Source organism: Odocoileus virginianus, chromosome 10 (assembly GCF_023699985.2).
Source record: "Odocoileus virginianus isolate 20LAN1187 ecotype Illinois chromosome 10, Ovbor_1.2, whole genome shotgun sequence".
Lineage (NCBI taxonomy): Eukaryota > Metazoa > Chordata > Mammalia > Artiodactyla > Cervidae > Odocoileus > Odocoileus virginianus.
The window spans coordinates 53046941-53073668 of NC_069683.1; the positions used below are offsets into that span (position 1 = coordinate 53046941).

Genomic DNA, 26728 nt, shown 5'->3' on the forward strand with positions numbered 1-26728 from the left:
ATTGAGTTGGTGATGCCATCCAATCATCTCATGCTGTCATCCCCTTCTCCTCCTGCTTTCAATCTGTCCCAGCATCTGGGACTTTTCAAATCAGTCAGTTCTTCGCATCAGGTGGCCAAAGTATTGGAGCTTCAGGACTGATTTCCTTTAGGATTGACTGATTGGACCTCCTTGCAGTCCAAGAGACTCTCAAGAGACTTATCCAACACCACAGTTCAAAAGCATCAATTTTTCGATGCTCAGCCTTCTTTATGGTTCAACTCTCACATCCATACATGACTACAGAAAAACCATACTTTGTCAGCAAAGTAACGTCTCTGCTTTTTAGTATGCTGTCTAGGTTGGTCATAACTTTTCTTCCAAGGAGTAAGCGTCCTTTAATTTCATGGCTGCAGTCATTTTGCAGTGATTTTGGAGACCAAAAAAATAAAGTCTGCCACTGTTTCCCCATCTATTTCCCATGAAGTCATGGGACCAGATACCATGATCTAAGTTCTTTGAATATTGAGTTTTAAGCCAGCTTTTTAACTCTCCTCTTTCACTTTCACCAAAAGGATCTCTAATTCCTCTTCGCTTTCTGCAATAATGGTTGTGTCTTCACTTTCTGCCATAAGGGTCGTGTCAACTGTATATCTGAGGTTATTGATATTTCTCCCAGCAATCTTGATTCCAGCTTGTGCTTCATCCAGCCTGGTTTTCTGCATGATGTACTCTGCATATAAGTTAAATAAGCAAGGTGACAGTATACAGCCTTAACATATTCCTTTCCCAATTTGGAACAAGTCCATTGTTCCATGTCCAGTTCTAACTGTTGCTTCTTGACTTGCATACTGATTTCTCATGAGGCAGGTAAGGTAAACTGGTATTTCCATCTCTTGACAAACTTTCCACAGTTTGTTGTGATCCACACAGTCAAAGGCTTCAGCATAATCAATGAAGCAGAAATAGTTTTTCTGGTATTCTCTAGCTTTTTCTATGATCCAGCAGATGTTGGTAATTTTATCTGGTTCCTCTGCCTTTTCTAAATCAAGGTTGAACATCTGGAAGCTCTTGGTTCACGCACTGTTGAAACCTAGCTTGGAGAATTTTGAGCATTACTTTGCTAGGGTGTGAGATGGGTGCAATTGTGTGGTAGTTTGAACATTCATTGACATTGCTTCTCTTTGGGATTGGAATGAAAACTGACATTTTGCAGTCCTGTGGCCACTGCTGAGTTTTCCAAATTTGCTGGCATATTGAATGCAGCACTTTCACAGCATCATCTTTTAGGATTTGAAATAGCTTAGCTGGAGTTCCATTATCTCCACCAGCTTTGTTCATAGTGATACTTCCTAGAGCACACTTGGCTTCACACTCCAGGATGTCTGGCTCTAGATGAGTGATCACACCATCGTAGTTATCTGGTCATTAAGATCTTTCTTTGTATAGCTCTTCTGTGTATTCTTGCCACCTCTTCTTAATATCTTCTGCTTCTGTCAGGTCCATATCATTTCTGTCCTTTATGGTGCCCATCTTTGCATGAAATGTTCCCTTCATATCTCTAATTTTCTTGAAGAGATCTCTAATCTTTCCCATTTATTCTCCTCTATTTCTTTGCATTGATCACTGAGGAAGGCCTTCTTACCTCTCCTTGCTATTCTTTGGAACTCTGCATTTGGATGGTTGCATGTAGAGTTTTGCATTGTTTCTGCAGTTATTTGGAAATCCTGGCCAATAATCCTTAATCTACAGCTTCCATCTCAGTCAACTGGAATTAGGAAACAGTATTGTCCAGCTTCCCTGGTGGCTCAGTGGTAAAGAATCTGCCTGCCAATGCAGGAGACCCGGGTTCGGTCCCTGGGTGGAGAATATCCCCTGGATAAGGAAACTGCAACCCACTCCAGTATTCTTGCCTGGGGAAATCCCATAGACAGAGGAGCCTGGCAGGCTATAGTCCATGGGGTCACAAAACAGAGCGACTAAACAACAACAAAATGGAGGGGCACACAAGTTTCAAGGGGACAGGCTTAGAAGTGAAAGGTATCCTCTCTCCTCATGTTCCATTAGCTAGAATTCAGCCACATGATCACTTTACTGCAAGGGAGACTGGGAAATGTAGTCCAGTTGGCCAGCCAAGGAGAGCAGAACTTCATTATGAAGGAAATTTTTTTTTAAATGGAATTTTGGTAGATCGTTGTCAGACTCTGTTACAGAGAAACTTTAAAGTAAATCCTGAATTTTGCTATTACACAGAATAGACATTTAAATTACTGAAAGGGTTTGTTTTGTGATTAAACGTTACAAGAGAATTTTTTTATTTGAGTTGGCAAAGAGTTATGAGTCATCTGCTCTAGATGTTATCAAAGGAACAAAAATGTACTAGACAAGAGCAGGTTTGATCAGGTCTGAACAGCAGTTCCAACAACAGTTTGTAAGTTGTTTACATACATTCTGAGGATTATCACTTGCTCAGTGCATTGATTACTTTGTTATCCTTATGTGATCAGAATGAGTAGTATTTTTTTCTCTCTCCTTTTACTCATATGAGAGACATTTTCTAAGTTTCTCATAATGTTTATTTTTAAGTGAAGAAAAATATGATACACTTTTTTTTAAGCCAGTGAAGTTATCTAATCTTCCTATTCTCTTTAGAGTCCATTCTTTACCAATTACTAGCACCTTCGAGGGCTTACCTGGTGACTCAAATGGTAAGGAGACTGCTTGCAATGTGGGAGACCCGAGTTCAATCCCTAGGTTGGGAGGATCCCCTGGAGGAGGAAGTGGCAACCCTCTCCAGTATTCTTGCCTGAGAAATTTTGTGGACAGAGGAGCCTGGTGGGCTACAGTCCATAGGGTCACAAAGAATTGGACATGACTGAGTGACTAAATACTTTACGCACACTAACATAGCCCCTTTTGCTTTAAACACTATATTCACCCTAATACTTACTTGATGACTTAGTTTGGACTGTTATGACAAATAACCATAGACTAGACAGCTTATACAATAAGTGTCTATCTCACAGGCTGGAGGCTGGAAGTCTCAGATCAAGGTGCCGGCATGGTCAGTCTCTGCTGGGAGCCCTCTTCTGAGCTTCAGATTGCCAACTTGTCACTGTGTCCTCACAAGGCAGAAAGAGGGCAAGAGAGCTCTCCAGGGTCCCTTTCATAAGTGCTCCACACTCATGACCTAACCAGTTCCCAAACGCCCACCTCCTCATACCATCATATTAGGGGTTAGGATTTCAAAACAAGAATTTGATAGAAACAAGACCATTCGGTCCATAACAGTGACCAAGGACTTGTTAGGTACTAGGAAGGTGGTTAGAGCAACCAGGAGAGGGAGCTGGGGGCCACACAGAACACAGAATACGGGCTAAATCAAGGGGCATCAAGGTGTAGTCATCACAGGCAGGATCCACCTGGAAACAAATCATATCAGGGACACATTACAGGAGAGCTCTGGGTCAAGATCCAGGTAAAACCAGTAAAGATTTAGCCAGCACTTGAGGGCTCCTAGATGTCCTCCTGAGACCAAGCCCAGGGGACAGCACTTTAGACTGTGTGTGGCTTCATCCAACTTAGGTCCTAAGTAAATCTCCCCATCATTTATTACATCCTCTTCCAACCCCACCTCCACTATTACCACCATCTGCATTTGACGTCCAAGCTATAAATGGTGGATCCAGGGTTTGACTCCCAGCACCCACCCCAAGGCTGCAACCACTCTGCAATGAAAATATTACTCCCATTGCCCAATGATAAGAGAACACATGGAAAGTGCTTGCCCTAACTGTATTTGTTTGTTAGGGTTGCCATCAAAAGATACATCACAGAGGGTGGCTTACACAACAGAAATTTACTTTTTTACAGATCTGGAAGCTGAAGATCTAAGATCGAGGTATCTACAGCGCTGGTTTCTTCTGAGAGCTATGAGCAAAGGATCTGTGCAGGCTCTCTGCCGGGCTTGTCGGCGGCTGTCTTCTCCCTGGGTTTCCATATCATCTTCCCCCTGTGTGTGTCCAAATCTCCTCTTCCTATAAGGATACCAGTCGTGTTGTATTAGGGCCCATTCTAAAGAGTTCATTTTCCCTTGATTACCTATGTAAAGACTTTACCTCCGAGTGTGGTCACAGTCTGAACTATTGAGGGGTTAGGACTCAGACATATGAATTTGGGGAGGGGGAACATACAATTCAGCCCACAACACAAGCTAAACGGCTGTAGCTATTACTGTGATTCCACTCCCACATTCTCAACTTCAGACTCAGCTTTCCATCGTCTTTATATCCCCTACTCCTGTAACAATCAAACTCTTGCAGTCAGTGTTAACCAAGACACCTTGAACTTACCCTCCACCAAGCATTTCTTGTACCATAATCTATCTAGTGACTCAGATGGTAAAGAATCTGCCTGCAATGCAGGAGACCAGGGTTAGATCCCTGGATTGGGAAAATCCCTTGGAGAAAGGAATGGCTACCCACTGCAATATTCTTGCCTGGAAAATCCCATGGACAGAGGAGCCTAGCAGGCTATGGTCCATGGGGTTGCAAAGGGTTGGATGTGACCAAGAAACTAATACTTTTTTCAACAATCTACCTTTGACAACACAGCCACCAAATCCTCCTTACTGAGAGGCTCAGCTCAAGTCTCACTAACCTGTGGCCATTCTTGCCACTCCAGCCATTGGAAAATAAGAAAGAAAGTTAAAGCATGTGGAGCACTTATGATATATTTTTACCAGCACCCTATCAATCTATTCTTTCATCTTCCTATACCCCCTCAACAGGTTAGGAAATTGAAGCTCAAAGTGGTTCAGTCCTGTGTCCAAGGTCACTCAGCAGATGAAGGTAGGAATGTGACTTTAACTCTATCTGTCCAATTCCATGGTCTCCGAGTCCTGAATTCCTGTAGCAATTCTGGCTGGAAGCATTCATCTGGTTGTTAAGCCTACAGTGCCCTGATGCTAGATCTTCATTATCACCTGAGCTTTTTCTTTGAGCTTTTATTATGTCTTTATTATCAATTTTCTATTCACATGTCTTTCTCTCCAACTATCCTTTCAGCATCTTAAGAAACAAGAATGGATTTTTCACTTGCACAGAGCCTTTCATGGCTGCTGGCAAGGTTCAATGGAGATGACTGATATTGTTTTAGGGCCAGCTCAGTAGCAATATGCTCCCTAAATAACCAAAAGACACACCCACTCTTCCAGGAAGCTACAGACACTCCCCAGAGAGTTGGGCTCCAGCCAGCAGGACACACGGACCTCTTTCTCTTTCTCCAAGTACAGTGGCTTCATGATCTAATTAATTCCAGAGATGGATGTTGAGCAGTCCCCCGCTGGCCCCAGCCTCTCGCAGACCTCACGTGGGGAGGGTACCCCCCCAGAGCTCAGCTGCCAGCAAGAGGGCTGGGCATGCGCACTGACGCCCACCTGCCCTTTCTGCTTCCCCCATCCTTTCCTGTCTCTAGTCTCCTCTCTCTCCTCTTTCAAGGCACCTCAAGGTTGCCTGAAGCTAACCTCTCTTATTTAGTGGTTAGTGTATGGCCATTATTCTAAGCATTTTATAGCTGTAACCACTACATTGAACGAGCAGGACTCAGGAAACAGTGTCATAAAGGTATTTTTACTTTGAGACCCACAGTTCATTTTTACCTCCTCAGTGGAAGTGGTCCTTCTTGGATGAAATCTTAAATAATGAACATGGTTCTTCTGGTCACTTGTAGGTAATAAAGACTTCTATAGTCACTTTCAAATGCAAACAGTCCCAATTCCGCAGTTAACAATGGTCAGATCGCACTCAATAATCAAAACCCGACTTGGAGTTAGAATGTTCCTCTCTGCCCAGATGGGGTCTGCTGCATGTGGACTCTGCAGGGAGTATGACTGTTGGGGAGCAAAAAAGAGGGCGTGAGAAAGGGTGGTCGGGGCCTATGGTGGCCGTGAAGATGACTGCTTCTTTCTCCTTCAGGGGAACCTGCTGTGGGGTCAGAGCTAACTGACAGCCCAGCCCACCCTGGGGTCCCACCGCCACACTTGCACCAAGGCCGTACTTCCCAGGGCTGCTCCCAACGGAAGGCCAAGCACAACCAGAACCAGGCCACTCCTGCCTGCGAGGGGACTCTCCTGATGGCATCCTCTGCTAGGGGACTGTTGTCCAATCGCTAAGTCGTGTCCGACTCTTTACGACTCCATGGACTGCAGCACGCCTGGCTTCCCTGTCCCTCATATCTCCCAGAGTTTATTCTAACTCATGTCCGTTGAGTCAGTGCTGGGGACTAGATGGGGACAAGTGGAAGGCTAGCGAGCCACTCTTAGACTCGCTCAGCATCGCACGTGGGCTGGGATTCTTCCTACCCAATTCCCCCTCCTTTTCCCTTCAACAGTATGGCCCAAAGCATCTCCCTCTGCATAATCTTGCTTTCTTCCCCTTTATTCTTCATGAGTATTTTGATTCTCAGAGATCTGAACTGATGCTTCCTTGCTGCATGGCAGTTTCTATTCGTCCCTAGCGAATGGGGCAAGCGGCAGCCCAGAGGCACATGTAGTCAACTTCTGTCTCTCCCACAGCCCCCATCTTCCTCGACTGCTTCGTTGCCCCCCCAGCCCCACCCTCAGCTCCCATGGAAGCAGGAGACAGAGTAACTAAGGGGGCAGGAAGGTAATCACTTGACTGGCTCTCACTTAAGATGGCCTTTCACTCTCTGGACCTGGCAGGGCTTAAAAGCTGAGTTTTTCTCACGTGGCACTTTCATGGGTTCCACATTGTGGGCAATGCCTCTTCTGCTAGCCTTCCCTATCCTGCCCTTCAACTTCAGTGTTTACTTCCAGAGAAGCAGAACCAGTAAGATATATACGGATGGATAGATAGATTATAGATAACAGATAGATGGATAGCTAGATGATAAAGATGATAGATCTGTAGGTACAGAGATACATAGATAGATAATGATAGACAGATGTAGTACATGGAATTGGTGCACATGATTATGGAGACTGAGAGGGTCTAAGATCTGCTGTTGGCTAGCTGGGGAGGCCCAGGAGGGCCGATGTGGTTCCAATCTGGGTCTTAGGGCCCAAGAACAAGGAGAACCTGTGGTTTAAGTTCTAGTCCAGACACCAGTGAGCTCAAGACCCACAAAGACCTGATGGTTCAATTCAAGTTTGAAGGCAGATTTTGTTGCAGCTCAAAGCAAGCAAAAGGAGTTCCCCCTTAGCCTTTTTGTTCTCTAATTGATTGGACGAGGCCCACCCACATGAAGGAAAGCAATCTGCTTTAACCACCTTTGATTCAAATGCTATTCTCAAATGCTATGAGAAACACAGAAATAGCATCATGGACACACTCAAATAATGTTTGACCAAATGTCTGGGCATCCCATGACATAGTTGGGTTGACACATAAAATTAACCATCCCATCCATCCCTGACTTCTCCCAAGGGGGACACTCACAGAATCTTAGTACTGGTACTGGGGACCTTCCCTTTGCAGGATTCCTTACAGGCCTGTCCTAACACGAGTCCCATATCTGGGCCAGGAGGCATGTCCAGCTGAAGGAGGAGAGTGTGGCTGCTTCCAGATGTGACTTTCCATCTGCAGCCACAAGTGTGAGCCCAGATCATTCCCTATGCATCCCCAAAGCCAGAGATTTTTCTGGCTCTCTGAAGTGGTCCTCAACTTCCCACTGCTCCCTGTGGGATGGGGAAGGTTGCAGGCAGTCCCCAGCCCACCAACAACTCTCTCAGAAAGGGTTCTCAATTTCTCTCACCACTTTTGTACCCTGTGTTGAAGAAAGTAAGGAAAACCACTAGACCTTTCAGGTTTGACCTAAATCAAAACTCTTACAATTATACAGTGGAAGTGACAGATAGATTCAAGGGATTAGATCTGGTAGAAAGAATGTCTGAAGAACTATGGACAGAGGTTCACAACATTGTACAGGAGGAGGTGATCAAAACCATCCCCAGGAAAAAGAAATGCAAAAGGGCAAAATGGTTGTCTGAAGAGGCCTTACAAAGAGAAAAGAAGAGAAGCAAAAGGCAGAGAAAAGTAAAGATATACCCATCTGAATGCAGAGTTCCAAAGAATAGCAAGGAGATATAAGAAAGCCTTCCTAACCAAATGGTGCAAAGAAATTGAGGAAAACAATAGAATGGGAAAGACTGGAGATCTCCTCAAGAAAATTAGAGATACCAAGGGAATTTTTATGCAAAGATGGGCACAATAAAGGACAGAAACCGTATGGACCTAACAGAGGCAGAAGATATTAAGAAGAGATGGCAAGAATACACAGAAAAACTTACAAAAAAGATCTTAATGACCCATATAACCATGATGGTGTGATCAGTCATCTAGAGCCAGACATCCTGGAGTGCAAGGTTAAGTGGGCCTTAGGAGCATCACTATGAACACAGCTAGCGAAGGTAATGGAATTTCAGCTGAGCTATTTCAAATCAAAAGATGATGCTGTGAAAGTGCTGCACTCAATATGCCAGCAAATTTGGAAAACTCAGCAGTGGCCACAGGACTGCAAAATGTCAGTTTTCATTCCAATCCGAAAGAAAGGCAATGTCAAAGAATGTTCAAACTATTGCATAATTGCACTCACTTCACATGCTAGTAAATTAATGCTCAAAATTCTCCAAGCTAGGCTTCAATGGTACATGAACCAAGAGCTTCCAGATGTTCAACCTTGATTTAGAAAAGGCAGAAAAACCAGAGATCAAATTACCAACACCCACTGGATCAGAGGAAAAGCTAGAGAATTCCAGAAAAACATCTACTTCTTCTTTATTGATTATGCCAAAGCCTTTGACTGTGTGGATCACAACAAACTGTGGAAAATTCTTCAAGAGATGGGAATACCAGACCACCTTACCTGACTCCTGAGAAATCTATATGCAGTTCAAGAAGCAATAGTTGGAACTGGACATGGAACAACAGACTTGTTCCAAATTGGGAAAGGAGTATGTCAAGGCTGTATTGTCACCCTGCTTATTTAACTTATATGCAGAGTACACTGCAAAAAAACTGGACTGAATGAAGCACAACCTGGAATCAAGATTTCAGGGAGAAATATCAATAACCTCAAATACGCAAATGACACAACCATTATGGCAGAAAGCAAAAAGAAATTAAAGAGCCTCTTGATGAAGGTGAAAGAGGAGAGTGAAAAGGCCTGCTTGAAACTCAACATTGAAAAAACTAAGATCATGGCATCTGGTCCCATCACTTCATGGCAAATAGCTGGGGAAACAATAGAAACAGTGACAGATTTTATTTAAGGGGGGGGGGGGGGTTCCAAAATCACTGCAGATGGTGACTGCAGCCATGAAATTAAAAATGCTTGCTCCTTGGAAGAAAAGCTATGACAAACAGCAAATAAAAAGCAGAGACCTTACTTTGCCAACAAAGGTCTGTATAGTCAACACCATGGTTTTACCAGTAGTCATGTATGAATGTGATAGTTGGACCATAAAGAACGTTGAGCATCGAGAAATAGATGCTTTTGAACTGTGGTGTTGAAGAAGACTCTTGAGAGCCCCTTCAACTGCAAGGAAATCTGACTAGGCAATCCTACAGGAAATCAATTCTGAATACCCATTGGAAAGACTGATTCCAAAGCTGAAGCTCTAATACTTTGGCCACTTGATGCAAAGAACTGATTCATTAGAAAAGACCCTGATGTTGGGAAAGATTGAACGGCAGGAGAAGGGAATGACTGAGGATGAGATGGTTGGATGGCATCACCGACTCAATGGACATGAGTTTGAGCAAGCTCTGGGAGATGGTGAAGGACAGGGAAGCCTGGCGTGCTGCAGTCCCTGGGGTCACAGAGTCAGACAGGACTGAGCGACTGAACAACAATAAAACACAGCTATGACACGGCGGGGCTGTGACTGGACCCAAATACCTGGTCTTGCCCGTGCACTGTACAAGCATCAGAGCTGCAGGGAGGAAGGGGGATGGCGGCTGTGCAGAATTACTTTCTCAGGAGAGCGTTTGACTGAGGGAAGACAGTGGCTTCCCAGGTGGCTCAGTGGTAAAGCATCTGCCCGCAACACAGGAGACACGGGTTCAATCCCTGGGTCAGGAAGATTCCCCTGAAGAAGGAAATGGTTATCCACTCCAGCATTCTTGCCTGCGAAATCGCACGGACCGTGGAGCCTGGCAGGTGACAACCCTTGGGATTCAGAAGAGCCAAGGACAGATGAGTGGCTGAGCACTCACTCATGAGTGAGGACCGAGTCCAGCACCCTTCCTGTGTTCCGGCAGAATCCTCTAGGAGCTGAGCATGTCCCGCCCACAATAGGCCTCAGTTTGACAGGTTCTTGACTTGGGTTTTTTTTTATTTTCCTTCAACTTTCTGCTTTATTTCTCCTCTCCCCTTGGAGCCTCAGTGTCTTAATTTTTGATATGGGGATAGTATCAGCCCTGCCTCATATAGCGATCCTGAGAATTAACCATCACCCACCCAGTTATCTTGCTCATGGCTTTGCTGGCCGGGAGCTCTGATGATGCAAACACTGGTGGCCAGCTCCTCAGAGAGGGAAAACCCAGCCCCCTGGGGGTCGAATCAGTGGCTGAGCCTGTTGCCTGGGTGGAATGTGTTTAATCCCGAGAGCTGCCCTCATTCTCAGCCCAACTCTGGTGTTGTGTGAGAAACTCATTACAAGCTTGGTTAACTTCTTTGGGGGACATATTCTAACTGAGTCATCACCAGCAGCATTCACAGTTTGTAAGAGGTTTTGTGTTTTTTTTTTTTTTGAGAGCACGTCTTACATTTCAGATAGCCACCAACACCCATTTCCTCACTGCACTGCTTCCTGCTCCAGGGGCGTGACTGGTGACTCTGGGAATCAAGTGGGATTCTGAGCTGTGGGTGGATGTCTTCTCCTGGAGCATTAACCAGGGTGCAGAGCAGCAACCCCCAGGTGGTATAACCAGATAGGTGACAGCTAACCTTGCCAAGCCCCGCTGAGGAAGAAGCAGAGTGTCACAGGCATCTCTTGTGGGAACTGTAACCTCCACAGTGTGACTCCCACAAGCCTGCTGGGGCCCCAGCCTCACAACCGGCCAGCTCCCGCCGTCCAGGCCTCTGCAAAGGGTCCAGCATCTTGTCTCTGTCTGCATCCCTGCTGCCCCCAGCTTTGGTCAGAGCTGCCCCATGGCTCACTTGGTCCATGGCCTGGAGCTCCCACCAGAGGCCCCACCTCCACGCTCATCCCTGCCCCCATCCCTGGCCCTTCCTTGACACCAAGGTCCCAGTGACCCTCAGGTCTAATCAGGTCACTGACCCCCTCCTCAGAAATCTCCCAGTTCCCCACTGCCCCCGAGGGGGGCAGAATGGTGGCCTCAGGCCAGTTACAGTATCCAGACGGATTTTGTTTGATCTCCATAGTTTTTCATATTTTCTTGAACCAATGCTTTAAAATCAGGAGTTACACATAAAAATTCAGACTTCTGACTTATCTCAACCAGGAGATCTGGCAAGCCCACTAGGATGATTAATGTTATGTGCACAGGAATGCCCAGATAGCTGATTAAACATTATTTCTAAGTGTGTCTGTGAGGGTGTTTCCAGAAGAGATTAACATTTTAGTTGGTGAACTAAGCAAAGATCTTTCTCCCTAGTGTGGGTGGGCGTCATCCAGTCCACTGAGGGCCTGCAAGGAATAAGAAGGAAGAAGAAGGGGGAATTTGTTCTCCCTGCTTGAGCTGAAACATCCATCTCCTCCCGCCCTCTGACATCCACTTTCCTGGTTCTATGGGGACCTTCGTCATCATCACTCCTTCTTTTGCTGCCTCCCTGGTTCTCAGCATTTCAAGCTCAGTCTGACCTAAACCATCAGCTCATCTGGTTTTCCAGTTTATAGACTGCAAATCATGGGACTTCCTGGTCCCCAAAACCACACGAGCCAATTCCTACAATAAATCTTCTCTTATGTATATATCTTTACAGATCTTACTGTTTCTGTCTCTCTGGAGAACCACGATTGGTGACCTGGGTCTTTACTTGCATGGTGGCTGTCGGCTGGAGTTGGGTGGTCACAGCCGCCTTTTGAATACTCATTCACTCACGCCCTGACTCTTTGACCTTCTTTCCTTAGTCCCCTAAGCTTTCCTTACAGCTTCACTCTCACTGCTGATGCAATGATCTTCCACATCAGGACGCTTTTGAAAGGAAAAAGCAGCACTAAAAATAAGCACCAGGTGTTCACTGACCCGCAGCAGGCATTATGGGACATTTTCTGGCAAACCTGAGTGTATGGTTGCCAAAGTATTGATCCCAGCTTGGGCATCACACACCCCAATCTCCAGGCAACACACGTCAGGCATTTTTCCTTAGTGTGGCATGTTGGCACTCCTGCCCCTGTTTTCTCAGCTCATGGGACTATCCTCTCTTGTCTCAACCTAAGATTCAGTCACCCTTTCAAAGCCCAGGCCAGGGACTTCCCCGGTGGTCCAGTGGTTAAGATGTCACATTACAGTGCAGGGGTGTGGGTTCAATCCCTGGCCAGGGAACTAAGATCCCACATGCCTCGTGGCCAGAAACACAAAATATAAAACAGAAGCACTACTGTAACAAATACAGTAAATACTTCTTAAAAACTACTGCTGCTGCTAAGTTGCTTCAGTCGTGTCCGACTCTGTGCGACCCCATAGACGGCAGCCCACCAGGCTCCCCTGTCCCTGGGATTCTCCAGGCAAGAACACTGGAGTGGGTTGCCATTTCCTTCTCCAATGCATGCATGCATACTAAGTTGCTTCAGTCGTGAGATACAAATATTTGTTGCCTGTTGACCAAGAAAACAGGAACTTTTCTGTCTTATTTACCTCAGCCCACTCTGTAGAACCCAGAAGTCCAAATTCTTCTGCATCCCAGCTGGCAAAAATGATCATTTTTCTTGGTCTCCAGCCTGTAATCATTGTTAACACACATAACTAGGTATATCTACTAAAAGCAAAGGAAATTTCAGTTGGTCACTTTTTGTCACCACCTACCACAGAAACCCCTGGTGGCTCAGAGGTTAAAGCATCTGTCTGGAATGTGGGAGACGCCGGTTCAATCCCTGAGTTAGGAAGATCCCCTGGAGAAGGAAATGGCAACCCACTCCAGTACTCTTGCCTGGAAATCCCATGGAGAGAGGAGCCTGGTAGGCTACAGTCCATGGGTCTCAAAGAGTCGGACTGAGCGACTTCACTTCACCATAGAAACACTACTTACCACTAGTCAGCAGTTTCCCAAAACTCTGGGCAACTTCTTGCAAAGCAGCAACCCCACTGATTGGGTCAATGCCTCCAAATACCCAAGAGTCCCGATGACCTCCCAGAATAACATACCTGTCTGGGGGAAAAAAATGCGTTCAAAAGAACTTCAACTTTGAATACATTTATAAAGAGTACAATTTATGTTTTTAAATTAAACTTCCTCTAATAAACATACCACCACGGTACAAGATGTTACATGTGGGGTTTGAGGGGAGCAGGGGTTACATGTGAGCTCTCTGTATCTAGTACTCAATTTTATTCTGAACCTAAAACTGCACTAAAAATAAAACATATTAAAAATGTTATGTTCTAATCAGAAAAAAAAAACTTCCTCTAGAGTTTCCCCATAGAAATCAACACCATAAGGTAGAGTCTTCTTTTAGAATTATACTTTTCTCTTCCAAGGTTAGTCATTTCACATCAGCCAGAAAAAAAATTAGCTGTTAAAAACTAGTTCCTATCAAAAACATCTTTAAAAAAAAATTTTAAAAAGCCCAGGTCAAATGTAACCACTTCCTCACATTTCCTGGCTGGAACCCCTCTCCCCAGTTCTGAATTTCCAGAGAGCCTTGTCAATCTGCTATTACCCTTCTCTGTCTGGAGTTAAAAACCACGTCATTCATTCAGTCAACAAACATTTATGGAGTGCTGGGTATACAGCCATGAACAAAGCAGCCAAAATGCATCCCTTCACTGAGTTTTTTCTTGACTACACAGCAGTCTCGCTTGTGAGCTTATAACCTTCTCAAAGGTAAGATTTACAGACGGAAGTGTTAGCACTCTGAACACAACAGATGATCAGGAATATTTGTAGATTAAGTTGTAAAAACGTCTCTGTGCCTTACTCGACTCCTCTGCTTACATGGAATAATGCTCACCCTTCTTCCCTTATAACTCTTGATGACTAATGAAATCCTAAGTGACAATATTTGTAAAGTTAAACACATATTAGCCATGTTGAGTTCTAAAAATAGGAAGTACTGAGCAATGCCAGCTATGATCAGTACATCCTTACATCACTTCCTTTTAAACCCTTAACATTGGAGAGAAGTGTTACCATTCCTTTCAACAGAGGAGAAAGCTGAGGCTCAGAGAAGTTAGGTGATTGACGGAGGGAGGGTCAGGCTCAACCCAGGTGTGTCTGGCTCCAGGCTCTGCGCCTTCCACCACATCCCGACGAAAAGGAACTGGATTCCAGGGCGACACGGTGTCTCCTCTTTGGAGCAAGACTAGGAGTGTATTGAGAGAAATCTAATTTTAGCAACCCTGCTAAGTAAGGGCAGTGCCTTAGCAGGACGGCAGGAGACGAGATGGTGAGAGAGCATCACCGACTCAATGGACAAGAGTCTGAGCAGGCTCCGGGAGACAGGGAAGGACAGAGAGCTTGGCGTACCGTAGTCCGTGGGGTAGTGGAGAGTCGGACGCAACTAAGCAACTGAACAGCAACGACAGTGGAAAAGGGAAAGCAGAGAGCAGGCGCAGAGGGGCTGAGATGTGGAACCACGTGGTCAGCCCCGCCCACCCACTCTGCCAGTGTCCCCAGGGGAGGAGGGTGACACCAGCTGAGACCCCCTCACACACACACACACACACACACACAGTCCTCCGGACACTGTTCAGCACAGGGGAGGAGGCCGGGGCGGGGTGGGGGCGGCACAGGGCTCCCGATTCCTGCCCTGAAGCTGCGTCTCCCTCACCTGGGGATGTTCTCAGACCTGAGCTGAGGGCCTGGCTCTCTGCTCACTCCCAGGAAAGAGCACCGATTGGGTGACAAAGGGCCGTGATTCCAGAAGCCCCGATCTGTGAGGCTGTGCTTCCCATGTCAGTAAACAGGCAATTCACTCTAAACATCTGCTGGCTCCTGTAATTACTCAAGGAAAATGTCATGTTTGCCACTGTGCCGTTAGAGCAGCACGCAGTCTAAGATGCAAACAACTCCACAACAGTATCAATATTTTTAATGGCGTCATTCCAACTCGCTGGTGCACGTGCTTCCGGATGATCACACGGGAGAACATCAAAGAGAGGGATCCTCTGTTAGGAAAGGCAGCCAGCAGGAGCTGCGGCTGAAGACAGACAGCTCGGGTCTGCTGTGAAATCCGGTCTGATCCCTGCATTTGAAGCTATCTTTATTCTCTCTTGCTTAAGACTTTCTCACTCTCTGATTTGATTGCAACATGAAAAGCTGGATGTTGAAGCAGTTTTCATGGAAACCCTTAGCAAAGATATCAAACAGCCTGAAAAAAGAAAGCCGCAGACTGACTTTGGATAAGTCACTGAATCTCCCCGGGTTTCAGCTGTCTCATCTGTAAAATGGGGGTAAGACAGTAACTGTCCAAAGTGAAGATGACTTTTGTACTTCCTTCAAGCTCTGAAAACCATGACAAATTGGAGGCCTTTACTTCATACCAAAGTAAGATGCACACACATGCCAATGTGCCCGATGGTTCTCGCTGATTCTAGAGGATGTGGTCAGGCCTGCCCCTGACATTTGCAGGGCCCAAGGCAAGTGGCCACAGAAAGATTACAAATGGAGGCCCACATAGTATATGTATAGTATTTAAAAGTTGGGATTCAAAGTAATAAACTTAATTTAAATAAAATGTGTTTTGATCTCCTACCTTGAGAATATACCTTTAAAGCCACCTAGAAGGCCAGGTTGGGCTTAGACTTCTTGAACTCTTCAAAGTTCCACACCACACATTACAGTCGTGCATGCATGCATGTGTGCTAAGTCACTTCAGTCGTGTCTGACTCTTTGCAACCATACGGACTGTAGCTTGCCAAGCTCCTCTCTCCATGGGATTCTCCAGGCAAGAATACTGGAGTGGGTTGCCATGCCCTCCTCCAGGGGATCTTCCAGACCCAGGGATGGAACCCACGTCTCCTGCACTGGCAGGCGGATTCTTTACCACTGGCGCCACCTGGAGGCCCTACATGTGAGAGTGGGAGGGACTAACCCAGCCACCCCTTTCTTCCCATGCTGGCTCCATCTCATAATTCAGAGGGGCCCTGCACTCATGCAGACAGCAGCCCAGCCTGCATGTCCACTCTCCACACACACACACACACACACACACATGCACGCCAATGAGTCCAAGGGTGTGCATGCCAGCAGCACAGTCCACTCTCTAGAGGATGATGGACCCAAGAAAGAAGCCTGGTAATGGGTTTGGTGCTGCTTGAGCAGGAAACCCCAGGATCCTGTGTACCCATGGAATGACCTAGAAAAGTGAATACACTCTTAGGGCTACAGACTCCTCACCCATGGGGTAGTGAACATCCACAGGAGGCCAGGTTGGAGCCAGGACAAAGACCCCTTCTGACGGGGTCTACGGGCAGTCCTATCAGTGGTGCAAATGATGCACCACTGACAGTGTGCTAGTTTCCTTAGTATATAAAAGGCCATTTCAAATCAAAGAGAAAAAAATTAACCCCTCAATTAAAAGAGAGACACTTCATTTAAAAGACTATGCGTGAGTTTGTGCTAAGTCACTTCCATCATGTCCGACTCTTTAAAATCCTATGGACTGTAGCCCACCAGGCTCCTCTGTCCATGGGCTTCTCCAGGCAAGAATACTGGAGTGGGTGACTGTGCCCTCCTCCAGGGGATCTTCCCGACCCAGGGATCAAATCCGTGTCTCTTTACATCTCCTGCATTGGCAGGCAGGTTCTTTACCACTAGCACCACCTGGGAAGCCCTAAAAGACTGAATAGCTCCTGAAGATGAAAAGATGCTCAGTCTCAAAGATCAAGAGTTTAATGGCTCAGTTTTGTTGGCTGGTAGAAGTGAAAGTGGTAAAAGCTCTGTGAAGCATGATTTGGCAACAGCTGTAAAACTCACAGATGCTTATACTCTGTGTCCCAGCAATTACACAACTCATTATTTAACTCAAGAAATACTTTAACAAGAAATGGTATTTATTGCATGCATTTTGGTAATAGCAAAATATTGGAAGCAACGTAAACGTGGAGCAATGCAGAGTAGGTTAACTTGGCAATGTCCTGGCACAGAACAGAATGGTATGGGGCAGAGCTACAGGAACAAACTCCAGGACACATGACTAAGTTAAAAAGGAAAGCTTCCTGGGCCAATGGTTGTGTGCTGCTTATTCCTGTGAAAAGAAAGCTCATATACCCTTATGCTCCATGTGCTAAGATTTTCTGGAAAGATGCATGAGGGACTAAACAGTGGCTGCATCCAGGTGGGGAATCTGTATGCCCAGGGACAACTGTGGGAGGGAGAATTACTCTTTGGCGTATTTCTTTCTGTGCTTTTGGAATTTGCACCATGTGTATGATTTACTTGTTACAGAATATTCAAATGATACAAAAGAAAAGTTTAGTTCAGCATTTCATATGTACCTTTCTTAAAGAACACATACTTTTCTATCTTACGTCATCTTTATTTATGCATGAGTTTTGCAAATCTTAATATTTTACAGTTTGAGAAGCCAGAATCCATGTCAAATAATAACAAATATTCTTGAGCACTTATTATCTGCGAAGTCTCATTCTCAATGACTTATGCATCATCTCACTTATCTCTCTTCACTTATTAATGACCTTGGATGATATAAGTACTGTTATTGTCATCTTGCACCTGAGGAACATAAGGGTCCAGCAAGAGCTTTAAAGCTTTCCTAAGGCTACTGGTACAAGCTGGGTTTAGAAAAGGCAGAGGAATCAGAGATCAAATTGCCATTTGTTGGATCACGGAGAAAGCAAGAGAATTCCAGAAAAAAATCTGCTTCTCCTACATAGACTATGCTAAGGCCTTTGACTGTATGGATCACAACAAACTGTGGAAAATTCTTAAACAGGTGAGAGTACCAAACCACCTAATCTGTCTCCTGAGAAACCTGTTATGTGCATCAAGAAGCAACAGTTGGAACCAGATATGAAAAAATGAACTGGTTCAAAATTGGGAAAGGAATATAAGAAAGCTGTACATTGTCACCCTGTTTAAGGTGCATTTAACTGATATGCAGTGTACATCAGGCAAAATGCCAGGCTGGATGAGTCACAAACTGGAATCAAGATTGTCAGGAGAAATATCAACAACTTCAGAAATGCAGATGATACCACTGTAATGTCAGAAAGTGAAAAGGAACTAAAGAGCCTCTTGATGAAGGTGAAGAGAAGAGTGAAAAGACTGACTTGAAATTCAACATTAAAAAACTAAGATGATGGCATCTGGTCCCATCACTTCATGGCAAATAGCTGGGGGAAAAATGGAAACAATGACAGATTTTCTTTTCTTAGACTCCAAAATCACTGATAAAGTGCTGTATATTGTCAACCTGCTTATTTAACTTATATGCAGAGTACATCATGAGACACGCTGGGCTGGAAGAAGCACAAGCTGGAATCAAGATTGCTGGGGGAGAAATATCAATAACCTCAGATATGCAGATGACACCACCCTTATGGCAGAAAGTGAAGAGGAACTAAAAAGCCTCTTGATGAAAGTGAAAGAGGAGAGTGAAAAAGTTGGCTTAAAGCTCAACATTCAGAAAACTAAGATCATGGCATCTGGTCCCATCACTGCATGGAAAATAGTTGGGGAAACAGTGGAAACAGTGACAGAGTTTATTTTGGGAGCTCCAAAATCACTGCAGATGGTGATTGCAGCCATGAAATTAAAAGACACTTAGTCCTTGGAAGGAAAGTTATGACCAATCTAGATGGCATATTAAAAAGCAGAGACATTACTTTGCCAACAAAGCTCCATCTAGTCAAGGCTATGGCTTTTCCAGTGGTCATGTATGGATGTAAGAGTTGGACTGTGAAGAAAGCTGAGCACTGAAAAATTGATGTTTTTGAAGACTCTTGAGAGTCCCTTGGACTGCAAGGAGATCCAACCAATCCATTCTAAAGGAAATCTGTCCTGGGTGTTCATTGGAAGGACTGATGCTAAAGCTAAAACTCCAGTACTTTGGCCACCTCATGTGAAGAGTTGATACGTTGGAAAAGACCCTGATGCTGGGAGGGATTGGGAGCAGGAGGAGAAGGGGACAACAGAGGATGAGATGGCTGGATGGCATCACCGACTCAATGGACATGGGTTTGAGTGGACTCCGGGAGTTGGTGCTGGACAGGGAGGACTGACGTGCTGCGATTCATGGGGTCGCAAAGAGTCGGACACAACTGAGCAACTGAACTGAAACCTGAAATTAAAAGACACTTGCTCCTTGGAAGAAAAACTATGACAAAACTAGACAACATATTATAAAGCAGAGACATCACTTTACTGACAAAAGTCTGTATAGTCGAAACTATGCTTTTGCCAATAGTCATGTACAGATGTGAGTTAGACCATAAAGAAGGCTGAGTGCCAAAGAACTGATGTGGTATTAGAGGAGGCTCTTGAGAGTCCCTTGGACTGCAAGGAGATCAAACCAGTCCATCCTAAAGGAAATCAACCCTGAATATTCATTGGAAGGACTGATACTGAAGCTGAAGCTCCAATACTTTGGCCATCTGAGGCAAACACCTGATTCATCAGAAAAGACCCTAATGCTAGGAATGATTGAAGCAAAAGGAGAAGGGGGTGGCAGAGGATTATATGTTTAGATAGCATCACCAACTCAATGGACATGAACTTGAGCAAACTCCAGGAGATACTGGAGGACAGAGGAGCCTGGCATGCTGCAGTCCATAGTCACAAAGAGTCAGACACAACTTAGCGACTGAACAACAACAGAAAATACTGCCTGGCTCCATGCTGGGGATGCTGCATGATTTTAAGACTGTTCTGCTCCAGTCCTGACTTGAAGAGAGCCTTAACTACTACACATAATACCTCATTCTTCCTATTCCCTGGAATTGTGGAAGAGCTCTGTAGATTTTGTTGAATGAATGAAGGAATGAGTTGTTGAATGAATGAACGATGTTCTGGCCACATTCACAGTATCCTGCACACCATACTTCTAGATCACGTAGATCCTGTTCTTCGCTCTGGGGAAGGGCAGAGAAGAGCAGGTCTCCTTAAATACAATCATGAGTTTCCTTTGCCCACTGCTGCCTGGAGGAAAATATGGAGAAGGAATTGACCAACAAAGGAAGATGAAGAGGTGGGTAGTTTCACACCAGAGAATAATTTTTTAGCAAATGTACTGGGGCTTAGACAAGAGCCGAAGGGCCTATTCTGTCAATTCTGCGTGAAGCATGGCTCACTTTTCCAAGTGCAGAAAGGTCACAGTGCTGGGTACATGGTCCCTGGCCAACGGGAGCCAAGAGGCCCCCTTCCAACAGCAGCTCAACCTGCATGCCTGTCACCCCACCACCTGCGGGCAGAGCTGCAGTGAATCCCACAGTGGGGTGCACTGTTCTAGCAACAGAAACAAACGATGCTAGGATACCCACCTCCCAGCCAAAATAGTTGATATCTTTGTATTCTGTCTGTTTTGGTTCTTAAAAAGCCCTCTTTGAGCTTTCATAAGGCAGTTTGAACCTGGCCCATGATCCTTACCCACTCTTCTGACTCTTCATCTTGCATGATTTATATGGGGGTTAAATAATAAATTGCACCGATGCTGTAGAATTTATAGTGCTCCAAGTAGGTCATTAAATAAATCACTGTATAATTTATATAAATGAACCTAAATCATGCAGTAGGGGGATTTCATGAGAAAATCAATCCTGTGAGTGGATAAACAGAAAGGGTTGGCAGGAGCAGGCCTGTAGTTGCAAAGCCCCCGTGTCCGTGGCGGAACACGTGTGACCCCCAGGGCCGGAGGGCAGCACACCCCACCTTCCATGCAGCCTGCAGCCTTGGGAAAACCCCTTCTCTGGACGAAAGAAATACCCACCTTCCCCTCTTCATTCCCAGGCACTTCCAGGGGGAGTCAGCCCAGCCCAAAGCCAGCCGGGGCCCTCCTGTCTCCGCATAAGAGCCCAGATAAAAAGAAAGGCTGGGTTCCTTCTCGGCGATGGAGCTCACAGGGGCACCTACCAAGCACAAGCTGGCCCGAGCTTGAACACAGGCCAAAAGACCAGCCCTGGCGTCTGGCTGGCAAGAGCGTTCACCTTGCCGGGGGCAGATATTCTGCTGGATGCTGCTGCCTGCCAGCTGACGCTTCCTCCAGCCTCCGTTCTGGATCCATCCCCGCCTCCATCAGACGATCCTCCTCCAGGGCACATAAAGGGTGGACTGACCCAGGAGGCAAGTCCAAATGGGGCAGCTTAACTCCTACAGGCCCCTCCAAACCCCGCCTAGCCACCCCCCCCAACCCCAGGACCGGAGTGTGAAGGGGCAGGAGCGTCCCCAGACCTCTCTTCCCAGCCCCAAGGAGGGGAACGTCGTTGCCAGCAGCCTGCAGCAGCCCTAGGGCGGGGGCCGGAGGCCAGCTCTACTGATGGTACAGATGTTTCAGGAGAAGGGAATTTCAAGTGAGAGGAGGAGGTCTTTTATTTTATTTTATTTTATTTTATTTTGATTTTGTATATTGTTCTTTCTGCAACCTTTTTTTTTAATTGGAGGCTAATTACTTTACAATATTGTAGTGGTTTTTGCCACACATTGACATGAATCAGCCACAGGTGTACATGTGTCCCCCATCCTGAACCCCCCTCCCACCTCCCTCCCCATCCCACCCCTCAGGGTCATCCCAGTGCACCAGCCCTGAGCACCCTGTCTCACGCATCGAACCTGGACTGGCAATCTGTTTCACATATGATAATATACACGTTTCAATGCTATTCTCTCAAATCATCTCACCCTCGCCTCCTCCCACAGAGTCCAAAAGTCTGTTTAAAACCACTGCTTGAGAAAGATCAGTGAGACGGGGTTGACACGATGGAAGATGGACAAAACACTCTGACAAGCTCTCCAGGAGTCATGACAGGGAGGACATGACAGGCCTCCCCAGAAACCTCTGGGGAACCAGCCACATGGGAAGCTAAGAGTCATGAAGTGACGGGCCCCGGGGTAACCAGTGCTGTCTAGTCATCCTAAGGGTGTGCCTTCAAAGATTCTGAACCCCCAACATTGGGGCACCCTGATATCTTGGCATGCACACCCCAAGGTGCAGCGGATGCAGGAATCAAGCCTGGCACTTTGCTTCTGAGAGGGGTGGCAGTCGGAGGAGGAGCCACGAAGACCATGTGCTTGCCTGGCGCAGAGCTTGGCGGCAGGTGGTCCCGGCCCTTCCTGTCCTCTGCTCCTATGAGTTGCCATTCCCAAATACCCACAGGTGACACTGTCCACTGTCCATCAGCCTTCACTGAGACGCTTTGACTTCAGCGCCTGGGAAACGAGAATAAGCCACTGAGAGCAGGGACATCCTTTGAGTCCCCCCAGACACTGTTCAACCTCCCAGTCTTCATGATCTGAGGCCAGGAGCTATAGGGGAAGAAAATCTCTCACGTGGACAGCCCACCTCGCACCAGATTTCCACACTGAACTATCAAGGCCACCAGGGGTGTGTGACGGAGGGCACCGGCTGGCTCTGTGCTCCCAGGAGCTCCTCGGGATCGCAACCGAAAAGGGAGAGGGCGGGAGGGTGGCCAAGTCCCTTTGGGCTGCCGTGACAAAAATACCACAGACGGGTGGCTCAAACAAGAGAACTTTCTTTCTGACAGTTCTCACAATCCCGGAAGCTGGGAGTCCAAGATCAAAGCACCCGTAGATGCAGCGTCTGGTGAGAGGGTGAAAGCCCTCCTCCTGGTTCATAGATTGCATCTTCTCACTGTGTCCTCACATGAAAAAGGAAAGGAGGGAGGCAGAGAGAGAGGCTTCTCCTGAATCCACTGAGTCCACTGGTCCCTGAAGCCACTACCTGGTTTTTCCTTCTTGCCTTCATTGTCCAATTCATTTACTCGAAAATGGGCTTCATTTTCTGCCTCAGCTGCCTCTCGTTTCTAAACTCCTCACCACGGGGCATCCACACCCCCTGCCCCCTGAGAAGGGGCTGGTACCCTCCTCCCAGCCACTACAGTTTTGCATACATTTGGGCATCTCCCGAGTGCCTGCCCAGCTGAAACCCCTCCTCCCAGCTGCACCTTCTCCTGTGGCTCTTCTCTCTGTATCTCCCTGGCATCTTTGCCTTCCTTCCTCTTTTTTTCCCTCAACATCAATGTCTCCACTGGCTCCAAACATCTCTCCTTTGAAAATACCTCTCAGATCTCCATTTCTAACTCTGCCGCGTGGCCTTTCAACGAGCAGCCCTCCACGGGGATCATCAGGTCTCTCACACTGGATACCCCACCACCTAAAGCTGAGCTCTTTCTTTCCGCAAATGGGCCTTCGCTCCTGCTGTTATTATCGCCACGAGGAAAGCCACCACCCTCCAGCTTCTGCATCCCTGGAATCCTCTTTATGCTGCACAACCAGCTCCTCATCAGCATCTTCCAGTGGTTCCTATGATGCGTTTCTCATACCCACTTCACTTCCCCGACCCTTACCCCAAACCAGGCCCTCCTCATCCCATCCACGGGCAAGAGAAACACACTTTTCGAGCTGGGAGGAATCTGTTAATCCAACCCTTCATGTAACAGATGAGGAAACAGGCTCAGAGAGGAGGGACGTGTGCCCAGGACCTCAAGCTGTGTAGAGTCAGGTCTGGAATTTGGGTCTCCTGGCCTTTCCACTGCCCTGCAGACATGCCACACAGCAGCCCAGCCCCTCACACTGCCCTTACAGCCACTTGCACCACTCTGGAATATTTGCCCATCTCAGCCCCAGGGTGGACCAGTAGTCAGACTTTGGTTTCTGTTGCTTGCCATCAGAGTCTTAAGTAATTCTCCACCCACCTCTACCAAACACACACACGTACACACACAGACCTATACAAGGTGGATCTTACTTTATCTCAGGTCTCTGTACAGGTCTGCCTCTGCCAAGGGTGGACATGAGTGGTCTGTTCACCTCGCAGGAGATTTGCAGCTCCCCACCCTGCCCACCAGTCTTCTCCACAGTGACCTCACAGACAGCGTGTCACTCCCACTGATGACCTGCTCCAGACACATCAGTGGGCTTACCATTCTGTAATATTTATTCACATATTTAGCTGTCAGGTTGCAGCTGTGGCACGTGGGATCTTTCACTGTAGCACACGGGCTCCTCTCTAGTCGTGGCCTGGGGGCTCCGGAACACAGTCCGTAGTTGTGGCATGCAGGCTTAGTTGCCCCGTGGCATGTGGGATCTTAGTTCCCCTACTAGGGATGGAACCCCTGTCCCCTGCATTAAAAGGTGGATTCTTAGCCACTGGACCACCAGGGAATTCCCTGGGCTTATCAACTCTCGTCCGGATCCTGCTTCCGCACTTTTGCAAATACCATTTTCCCTTCTGCAGTACCCCCGCCTCCCCCTCTCCAGCCTTCTGTGTACCTGGGTGGCTCCAAACCCTGCCCAAGTTAATTTTCCATGGAAAGTCTTTCCTGGTGAGCTTCATCCAGGTCTAAACTGCACCTCTAGCCCCATCCCCAGCTCAGCTCACCACCTCCTCCCCTGCAGAGACCTAGCTCGTAAAAATGCACTCAGTGATGGGGATATATTTTCTTCCTGATGGTCTGTAAGCTCTTCTACAAGGGAGACAGGGCACGTGTTCTATTCCCCAGCTCCTCCCTCCAGCATCTGGTGCAGCACTTTCCACGTCATAGGTGCTGAATAAATGTAAGCACCTGCCTGCCTGAAACAGGAAAGCCGTAAGCCTGTGACCAGACCTGCTCCCTGCAGGCCTCTAACTACCTCCCCCAAGTGGCAGGCATCGGAGCTCTGGGCCCTCACTCACTTCCAATCCCAAATTAAAATGTGCTGCTCTGTTTATCATAGCCAGGACATGGAAGCAACCCAGATGCTCATCAGCAGACGAATGGATGAGGAAGCTGTGGTACATATACACCATGGAATATTACTCAGCCATTAAAAAGAATTCATTTGAATCAGTTCTAATGAGATGGATGAAACTGGAGCCCATTATACAGAGCGAAGTAAGCCAGAAAGATAAAGACCATTACAGTATACTAACACATATATATGGAATTTAGAAAGATGGTAACGATAACCCTATATGCAAAACAGAAAGAGACTGAGATGTATAGAACTGACTTGTGGACTCTGGGAGAAGGCGAGGGTGGGATGTTTCAAGAGAACAGCATTGAAACATGTATATTATCTAGGGTGAAACAGATCACCAGCCCAGGTTGGGTGCATGAGACATGTGCTCGGACCTGGTGCACTGGGAAGACCCAGAGGGACCGGGTGGAGAGGGAGGTGGGAGGGGGGACCGGGATGGGGAATACATGTAAATCCATGGCTAATTCATTTCAATGTATGACAAAAACTACTGTAATGATGTAAAGTAATTAGCCTCCAACTAATAAAAATAAATGGAAAAAAAAATAATAAAAAATAAATAAAATGAAAAAAAAAAATGTGCTGCTGCGTGAATGACCCCAAGACCTCTAGAAATGTCTGAGCTGAAGGCTGCAGGGCAGGATCTTGGAAAGTGAGACCCGTCGGGGACTCAAGTGTGAACGAACACGACCAAATCCCCAACTCAGGACAGACGCCGCCTCCCCCTTGACCCCCAGGGCACGTGTGGGACTGGGGACGGGCCACAAAAACTTGCCCCACGGCCTTTGTCTTTCAAAGCCCACTGCTAGCATCAGTAATGGGTTCATTCAGGGCTTTTCCCCATTTCATACCCTACATCCCATCCATCACTCTTAACTATTCTTTGCAGATAGAGCCATGAGAAAAACCTAAGTGGCTTTTTAGTATAATCCATTCAAAAATATCTTTGTTAACTGAGTTTTCACTGTATGCCAGGCATTGTATACCTCTTATCTCATTTAATCCTCCATTTGGTTTTTTGCTGTGGTTCAGTCACTCAGTGACATCTGACTCTTTGTGACTCCATGAACTGCAGCACGCCAGGCTTCCCTGTCCTTCACTGTCACCCAGAGTTTGGTCAGACTCATGTCCATTGAGTCAGTGATGCCATCCAACCATCTCATCCTCTGTCATCCTCTTCTCCACCTGCCCTCAATCTTTCCCAGCATCAGGGTCATTTCCAGTGAGTCAGCTCTTTGCATCAGGTGGCCAAAGGATTGGAGCTTCAGCATCAGTCCTTCCACTGAATAGTCAGGGTTGATTTTCTTTAGGATTGACTGATTTGACCTCCGTGATCTCTATTTGGTAAATTATCATTATTCCTATCTTACAGAAGGAAAAACTGAGGCTTGAAGAGGTTAAGAATTTTGCTTAATCTGTGTCTAAAGCCAGATAGACAGGAAGTGACAGGGCTGGGATTTCAATCCACCTGCGCTTTGTGCTGAACTTGGGTATTTCCCCCTTATGTTGCCATCTCCTGAGATAAGATAGCCAGACCCCCTGCTAAAGGAGGGGCTTAGCCAAACTGTAAATTGGGCCCTTCCTGGTCAACAGTGAGTCAGGAAGGTCAGCAGGGAGAAGCATGTCACAGTTAGGGAGAGTGCAGTCTTAGTGACCATTATGAGACCCTGTG

At 46.5% G+C, this 26728-nt stretch overlaps 1 long non-coding RNA gene across 3 annotated transcripts in view; it reads right to left on the reverse strand.

Annotated features, from left to right (window-relative positions):
* The window catches only part of LOC110130341 (uncharacterized), a 131370-nt gene that overhangs the window by 54150 nt on the left and 50492 nt on the right, over positions 1–26728 (reverse strand). Inside the window, exon 1 of one of the 3 annotated variants that reach the window (XR_011490037.1) lies at positions 13213–14673. The exons of the other annotated variants lie outside the window; for them this stretch is intronic. This is a non-coding gene — a long non-coding RNA (uncharacterized lncRNA). Of the gene's footprint in view, positions 1–13212; positions 14674–26728 lie in introns of those variants that run through there. 3 annotated transcript variants of the gene reach the window in all.